General features: G+C 62.4%; 1 protein-coding gene across 2 annotated transcripts in view; it reads left to right on the top strand.

The window, feature by feature from the left end:
* Window positions 1–4,594: 4,594 nt before the first annotated feature.
* The window catches only part of CPSF1 (cleavage and polyadenylation specific factor 1), a 99,863-nt gene continuing 98,079 nt past the window's right edge, over window positions 4,595–6,378 (top strand). For both annotated transcript variants that reach the window (XM_086875621.1, XM_086875625.1), the window contains exon 1: window positions 4,595–4,642. The gene's annotated coding sequence lies outside the window, so the exon portion shown is untranslated. The remainder of the gene's footprint in view (window positions 4,643–6,378) is intronic.

The following is a 6,378-nucleotide window of genomic DNA, read 5'->3' as shown; positions in this document are numbered from 1 at the left end:
TGTCCCAGGTGACACAGGTGTCCCAGCCCTGTGTCACAGGTGACACAGGTGTCCCACAAGGGACACAGGTGTCCTTCAGGTGCCCCAGTCCCGTGTCTGTGTCCGCACAGGTGACACAGGTGTGCCCCAGGTGTCCCACAGGTGACACAGGTGACACACAGGTGTGCCCCAGGTGTCCCACAGGTGACACAGGTGTCCCCACAGGTGTCCCACAGGTGACACAGGTGTGACACAGGTGACACACAGGTGTGACCCAGGTGTGTCCCTGCAGGTGACGCACTGGTGCTGTCACAGTCGGGGCTGGGGTCACTGGGGGCTCTGGGGCTCAGTGTCAGTGACACACAGGTGACACAGGTGTGACACAGGTGACACACAGGTGACACAGGTGTGACACAGGTGACCCAGGTGTGTCCCCGCAGGTGACGCGCTGGTGCTGTCGCAGTCGGGGCTGGGGGCACTGGGGGCTCTGGGGGCTCTGGGGCTCAGTGTCAGTGACACACAGGTGTCCCAGGTGTGACACACAGGTGACACAGGTGACCCAGGTGACACACAGGTGACCCAGGTGTGTCCATGTCCCCGCAGGTGACGCGCTGGTGCTGTCGCAGTCGGGGCTGGGGGCACTGGGGGCACTGGGGGCTCTGGGGCTCAGTGTCAGTGACACACAGGTGTGACACAGGTGTGACACAGGTGACACACAGGTGACCCAGGTGTGTCCCCGCAGGTGACGCGCTGGTGCTGTCGCAGTCGGGGCTGGCCCCGCGCTGGCTGCTGGCGCTGGCGGTGGTCGCGGCGCTGCCGGTGCTGCCGGGGGTCCTGGCCGGGCTGGCCCTGGGGGCCGCCCCCGCCGCCCGCTCCTGGCTGGGGGCGCTGGGCGGGGGCTTCCTGCTGCACCTGGCGCTGTGCCACATGGTGAGGGGACACGGGGACACGGGGACACGGGGACACGGGGACAGCGGGGGGATTGGGGGGATTTGGGACATTGGGGGTTTGGGGACACGGGGACACGGGGACAGCGGGGGGGGTTGAGGGCAGCGGGGACATTGGGGGGATTGGGACAGTGGGGACAGTGTGGACAGTGGGGGGTTTGGGGACATTGGGGACATTGTGGGGATTGGGAACACTGGGGACAGCGGGGGGATTGAGGACATTGAGGGGATTGGGGACATTGAGGAGATTGGGGACATTGGGGACAGTGGGGACATTGGGGACATCTGGGGGGGTTGGGAACACTGGGGACAGCGGGGACAGCGGGGGGATTGGGGACATTGGGGGGATTGGGGACAGTGGGGACAGTGGGGACAGTGGGGACATTGGGGACAGTGGGGACAGCGGGGACATCTGGGGGTCAAGGACACTGGGGAACATCGGGGACATTGGGGACATCTGGGGGGGTTGGGAGCACTGGGGACAGTGGGGACAGCGGGGGGATTGGGGACATTGAGGGGATTGGGGACATTGGGGACATTGGGGACATTGAGGGGATTGGGGACATTGGGGACATTGTGGGGATTTGGAACACTGGGGACAGCGGGGGGATTGAGGACATTGAGGGGATTGGGGACATTGGGGACAGTGGGGACAGCGGGGACATCTGGGGGTCAGGGACACTGGGGAACATCGGGGACATTGGGGACATCTGGGGGGGTTGGGAACATTGGGGACAGCGGGGACAGCGGGGGCATTGGGGACATTGTGGGGATTGGGGACATTGGGTACATTGGGGACAGTGGGGACATTGGGGACAGTGGGGACAGCAGGGACATCTGGGGGGTCAGGGACACTGGGGAACATCGGGGACATTGGGGACATCTGGGGGGGTTGGGAACACTGGGGACAGCGGGGGGATTGGGGACATTGGGGACAGTGGGGACATTGGGGACAGTGGGGACAGCAGGGACATCTGGGGGTCAGGGACACTGGGGAACATCGGGGACATTGGGGACATCTGGGGGGTTTGGGAACATTGGGTGCAGTGGGGACATTGAGGAGGGATTGGGGACATTGCGGGGATTGGGACAGTGGGGACATGGGTGACCCTCAGGTGTGTGGCAGCTGCTTGCGGGTCCCTGTAGCTGCCCCCCAGGTGACCCCCCAGGTGTCCCTCAGGTGTCCCCCGGTGACTCTCAAGTGTCCCCAGGTATCCCCAGGTGACTCTCAGGTGTCCCACAGGTGTCCCCAGGTGTCCCCAGGTGACTCTCAGGTGTCCCCAGGTGTCCCCAGGTGACTCTCAGGTGTCCCCAAGTGACTCTCAGGTGTCCCCAGGTGTTCCCAGGTGACTCCCAGGTAACCCCAGGTGACTCTCAGGTGTCCCCAAGTGACTCTCGTGTGTCCCCAGGTGACTCTCAGGTGACCCTCAGGTGTCCCCAAGTGTCCCCAGGTGACTCTTAGGTGTCCCCAGGTGACTCTCAGGTATCCCCAGGTGTCCCCAAGTGACTCTCAGGTGACTCTCAGGTGTCCCCAGGTATCCCCAGGTGACTCTCAGGAGTCCCCAGGTGTCCCCAGGTGACTCTCAGGTGTCCCCAGGTGACTCTCAGGTGTCCCACAGGTACCGGCCATGCTGGCTGTGCACAGCCCGGCTCCGGGGGTGCTGCTGGCTCTGCAGAGCTCGGGGCTCCTCCTGGGCTGGGGGCTGCAGGTGACACTCAGGTGTCCCCAGGTGTCCCCAGGTGACTCTCAGGTGACTCTCAGGTGACTCTCAGGTGTCCCGAGGTGTCCCCAGGTGTCCCCAGGTGACTCTCAGGTGTCCCACAGGTACCGGCCATGCTGGCTGTGCACAGCCCGGCTCCGGGGGTGCTGCTGGCTCTGCAGAGCTCGGGGCTCCTCCTGGGCTGGGGGCTGCTGCTGCTGCTGGCCCTGGGCGAGGAGGGGGGCACGCACTGAGACCCCCCGGGACCCCCACCTGGACACACCTGGACACACCTGGGGACACCTGGGGACACCTGGACACACCTGGACACACCTGGACACACCTGGGGACACCTGGACACGCCTGGACATGCCTGGACACACCTGGACACACCCAGAACAGAGCCTGGTGACACCTGGAGACACCTGGACACACCTGGATGCACCTGGATACACCTGGAACAGAACCTGCACACACCTGGAGACACCAGGGTGCACCTGGATACACCTGGATACACCTGGACACACCTGGATACACCTGGACACACCTGGAACAGAACCTGGAGACACCTGGACACACCTGGACACACCTGGAGACACCTGGAGAAACACCTGGACATACCTGGACACACCTGGATACACCTGGACCAGAACCTGGACACACCTGGAGGCACCAGGAGACACCTGGATGCACCTTGAACGGAACCTGCACACACCTGGAGACACCTGGGGACACCTGCACACACCTGGATGCACCTGGAGACATCTGGACACACCTGGGGACCGCCCCCCATGACCCCCCCAGCATTGGGACTGCCAGAACCAGCACATGGACACAGCTGGACACACCTGGGCACACCTGGGCACACCTGGGCACACCTGGGACACACCTGGGACACACCTGGGATACACCTGGGATACACCTGGGGCACACCTGGGCACACCTGGGATACACCTGGGCACACCTGGACACATCTGGGGCACACCTGGACACACCTGGGGCACACCTGGACACACCTGGGCACATCTGGGACACACCTGGGACACACCTGGGGCACACCTGGAGCCAGCCGGGGGCACTCCCAGCCCCCCCCCCGGGCGTGGATTGGGGCAATAAAGGCGGAAAATGGAGCTGCGTTCTCGGGTTTGGGCTGGGGGGCACTGGGAGGGACTGGGAGGGGACTGGGGGGCACTGGGAGGGCAGTGGGGGTTACTGGGGGTTACTGGGGGGCACTGGGAGTTACTGGGGGGCACTGGGGGGGTACTGGAGGTTACTGGGAGGCACTGGAGGTTACTGGGGGGCACTGGGAATTACTGGGAGTTACTGGGAGGGTACTGGGGGGCACTGGGGGGGTACTGGAGGTTACTGGGGGGCACTGGGAGTTACTGGGGGGGCACTGGGGGGGTACTGGAGGCTACTGGGGGCACTGGGAGTTACTGGGGGGGCACTGGGGGGGTACTGGAGGTTAGTGGGAGGCACTGGGGGGGTACTGGATGTTACTGGGGGGCACTGGGGGGGTACTGGAGGTAACTGGGAGGCACTGGAGGGTACTGGAGGTTAGTGGGAGGCACTGGGGGGGTACTGGAGGTTACTGGGGGGGTACTGGAGGTTACTGGGGGGCACTGGAGGGTACTGGAGGTAACTGGAAGGCACTGGAGGTTACTGGGGGGCACTGGGAGTTACTGGGCGGGCACCCATAGCGGCTATAGGCTCTCGATGGGCTCCAGGACCCCTCCAGCCCCCTCCCCATTGGGTTCATCTCCCTTTTGGGGTACCCGGGACCCCTCTGACCCCCTCCGAGCCCCCCAAGCCCCCCCGGGGCCCGCTGGGTTCTGGGGGCTCCCCCGCGGGGACCCCGGTTCGAGTCCCGGCCCCGCTGGAGGACCCAGCGTCTCTATGGTCGGGAGGGAGCGGCCAGAGCGGCCCCGGCACAGCCGCTCTGGCGCCACTTCCGGAGCCACTTCCGGCATCTCTGTGGCGGCGGCGGCGGGAGCGGGTCCGGCCCGCGTGGGAGCGGTGAGGGGAGGCCGCGATTTTGGGGGGATTTTGCGGGGTTTTGGGGGGAACTGAGTGGTCTGTAGGGATGGAGAGGACGGCGGAGGGAGATGAGAGAGGGAGGGTGGGCTGGGGGGCCTGAGGAGAGGTTTAAGGGGTCCGTGAAGGCGAGAGGGGGGAAATGAGGCGGGAAATTTGAAGGGTCCTTTGGGGCGTCTGACGGGAAATTTGGGGGGGTCTGAGGGGAAATTTGGGGGTGTCGGGGGTTAACGGGGGTTGGAGAGGTTTGAGGGGAGATTTGGGGCGTCTGTGAGGGGGAGATTTTGGGGGGGAGGGCGGGGGGGGGTCCATGAGGGGGAAATTTGGGATTGTTTGAGGGGAAACCTGAGGGGGAGATGGAGGAAGTGAGGGGGGAAATTTGGGGGGGGGGGTCCTTTGGGGGGGTTTGAGGGGAAATTTGGGGGTCTGAGCAGAAATTTGGGGGGGTCCATGAGGAGAAACGTTGGGATTGGGGGAGTTTGAGGGGAAATCTGAGGGGGAGATGGAGGAACTGAGGCGGGAAATTTGGGGGGGTTCTTCGGAGGGGCTCTGAGGGGAAATTTTGGGGGTCTGTGAGGGGGAGGTTTTTGGGGGGAAGGGCGGGGGGGGGTCCATGAGGGGAAAAGTTGGGATTGGGGGAGTTTGAAGGGAAATTTGGGGGGTCCCTTAAGGGGAAAATGGAGGAAGTGAGGGGGGAAATTTGGGGGGGTCTGAGGGTAAATATTGGGGGGGGGTCTGTGAGGGGGAGATTTTGCGGGGGGGGGGGTGTCCATGAGGGGGAAAGTTGGGATTGGGGGAGTTTGAGGGGAAATTTGGGGGGGAAATGGAGGAACTGAGGGGGGAAATTTGGGGGGTCTGAGGTGAAATTTTGGGGTTCTGTGAGGGGAAGATTTTGGGGGAGGCTCAGGGGTGCTTTTGGAGGGGGGGGGGTCTCGGGGTCTCTGGGGTGGCTTTGCATTGTGCTCCCCCACTTTTGGGACAATTCCTCCCTTTTTTGGGCAATTCCTCCTCTTTATTTTTGAGTGATTTCTCCCAGTCTTGGGTGCTTCTCCCTGTTTTTTTGTGTATTTCTTTCTCCTCTATTTTAGACACAATCCCCCCTTCTTCAGTCCTGATTTCCCCCTTTTTCCCCCCAATTTCCCCATTTCCCCCCAGTTTCCCCAAATTCCCCCCAATCCTCCAATCCCCCCAATCCTAAATTTCCCCCAATTTCCTCATTTTTCCCTCAGTTCTGTCTTTCCCCCCAATTCTCTCTTTTCTCTCCCTTTTCCCCCAATTCTTTTCCCTCCAATCCTCCAATTTCCCCCAATCCCAAATTTCCCCAATCCCCAAATTCCCCCCAGTCCTTCAATCCCCCCAATCACCCCCAATTCCCCCCAATTCCCCAAATTCCCCCCCAGTCCCCTCCTAATTTCCCCCCAATCCCCAAATTCCCTCTCAATCCCCCCCAAATTGCCCCAATCCCCATTTTCTTTCAATTTCCCCAATTCCCCCAATCCCAAATTCCTCCCAATTTCCCCATTTCCCCCCAATTTCCCCATTTTCTCCTAATTTTCCCAATTTACCCCCAAGTCCTCCTCAATCCCCCCCAATTTCCCTTTTCCCCCCCAATCCCCAAATTCCCCCCAATCCTCCAATCCCCCCAATTTTCCCCCAAACCCCAAATTCCTCCCAATCCTCCAATCCCCCCCAGTTTCCTCCCAATCCCAGATTCCCCC

This window comes from Cyanistes caeruleus, chromosome 1 (assembly GCF_971803275.1).
Source record: "Cyanistes caeruleus chromosome 1, bCyaCae1.hap1.1, whole genome shotgun sequence".
NCBI lineage: Eukaryota > Metazoa > Chordata > Aves > Passeriformes > Paridae > Cyanistes > Cyanistes caeruleus.
The sequence above is the reverse complement of the archived record's forward strand: the minus strand, read 5'-3'. Positions and strand labels throughout refer to the sequence as shown.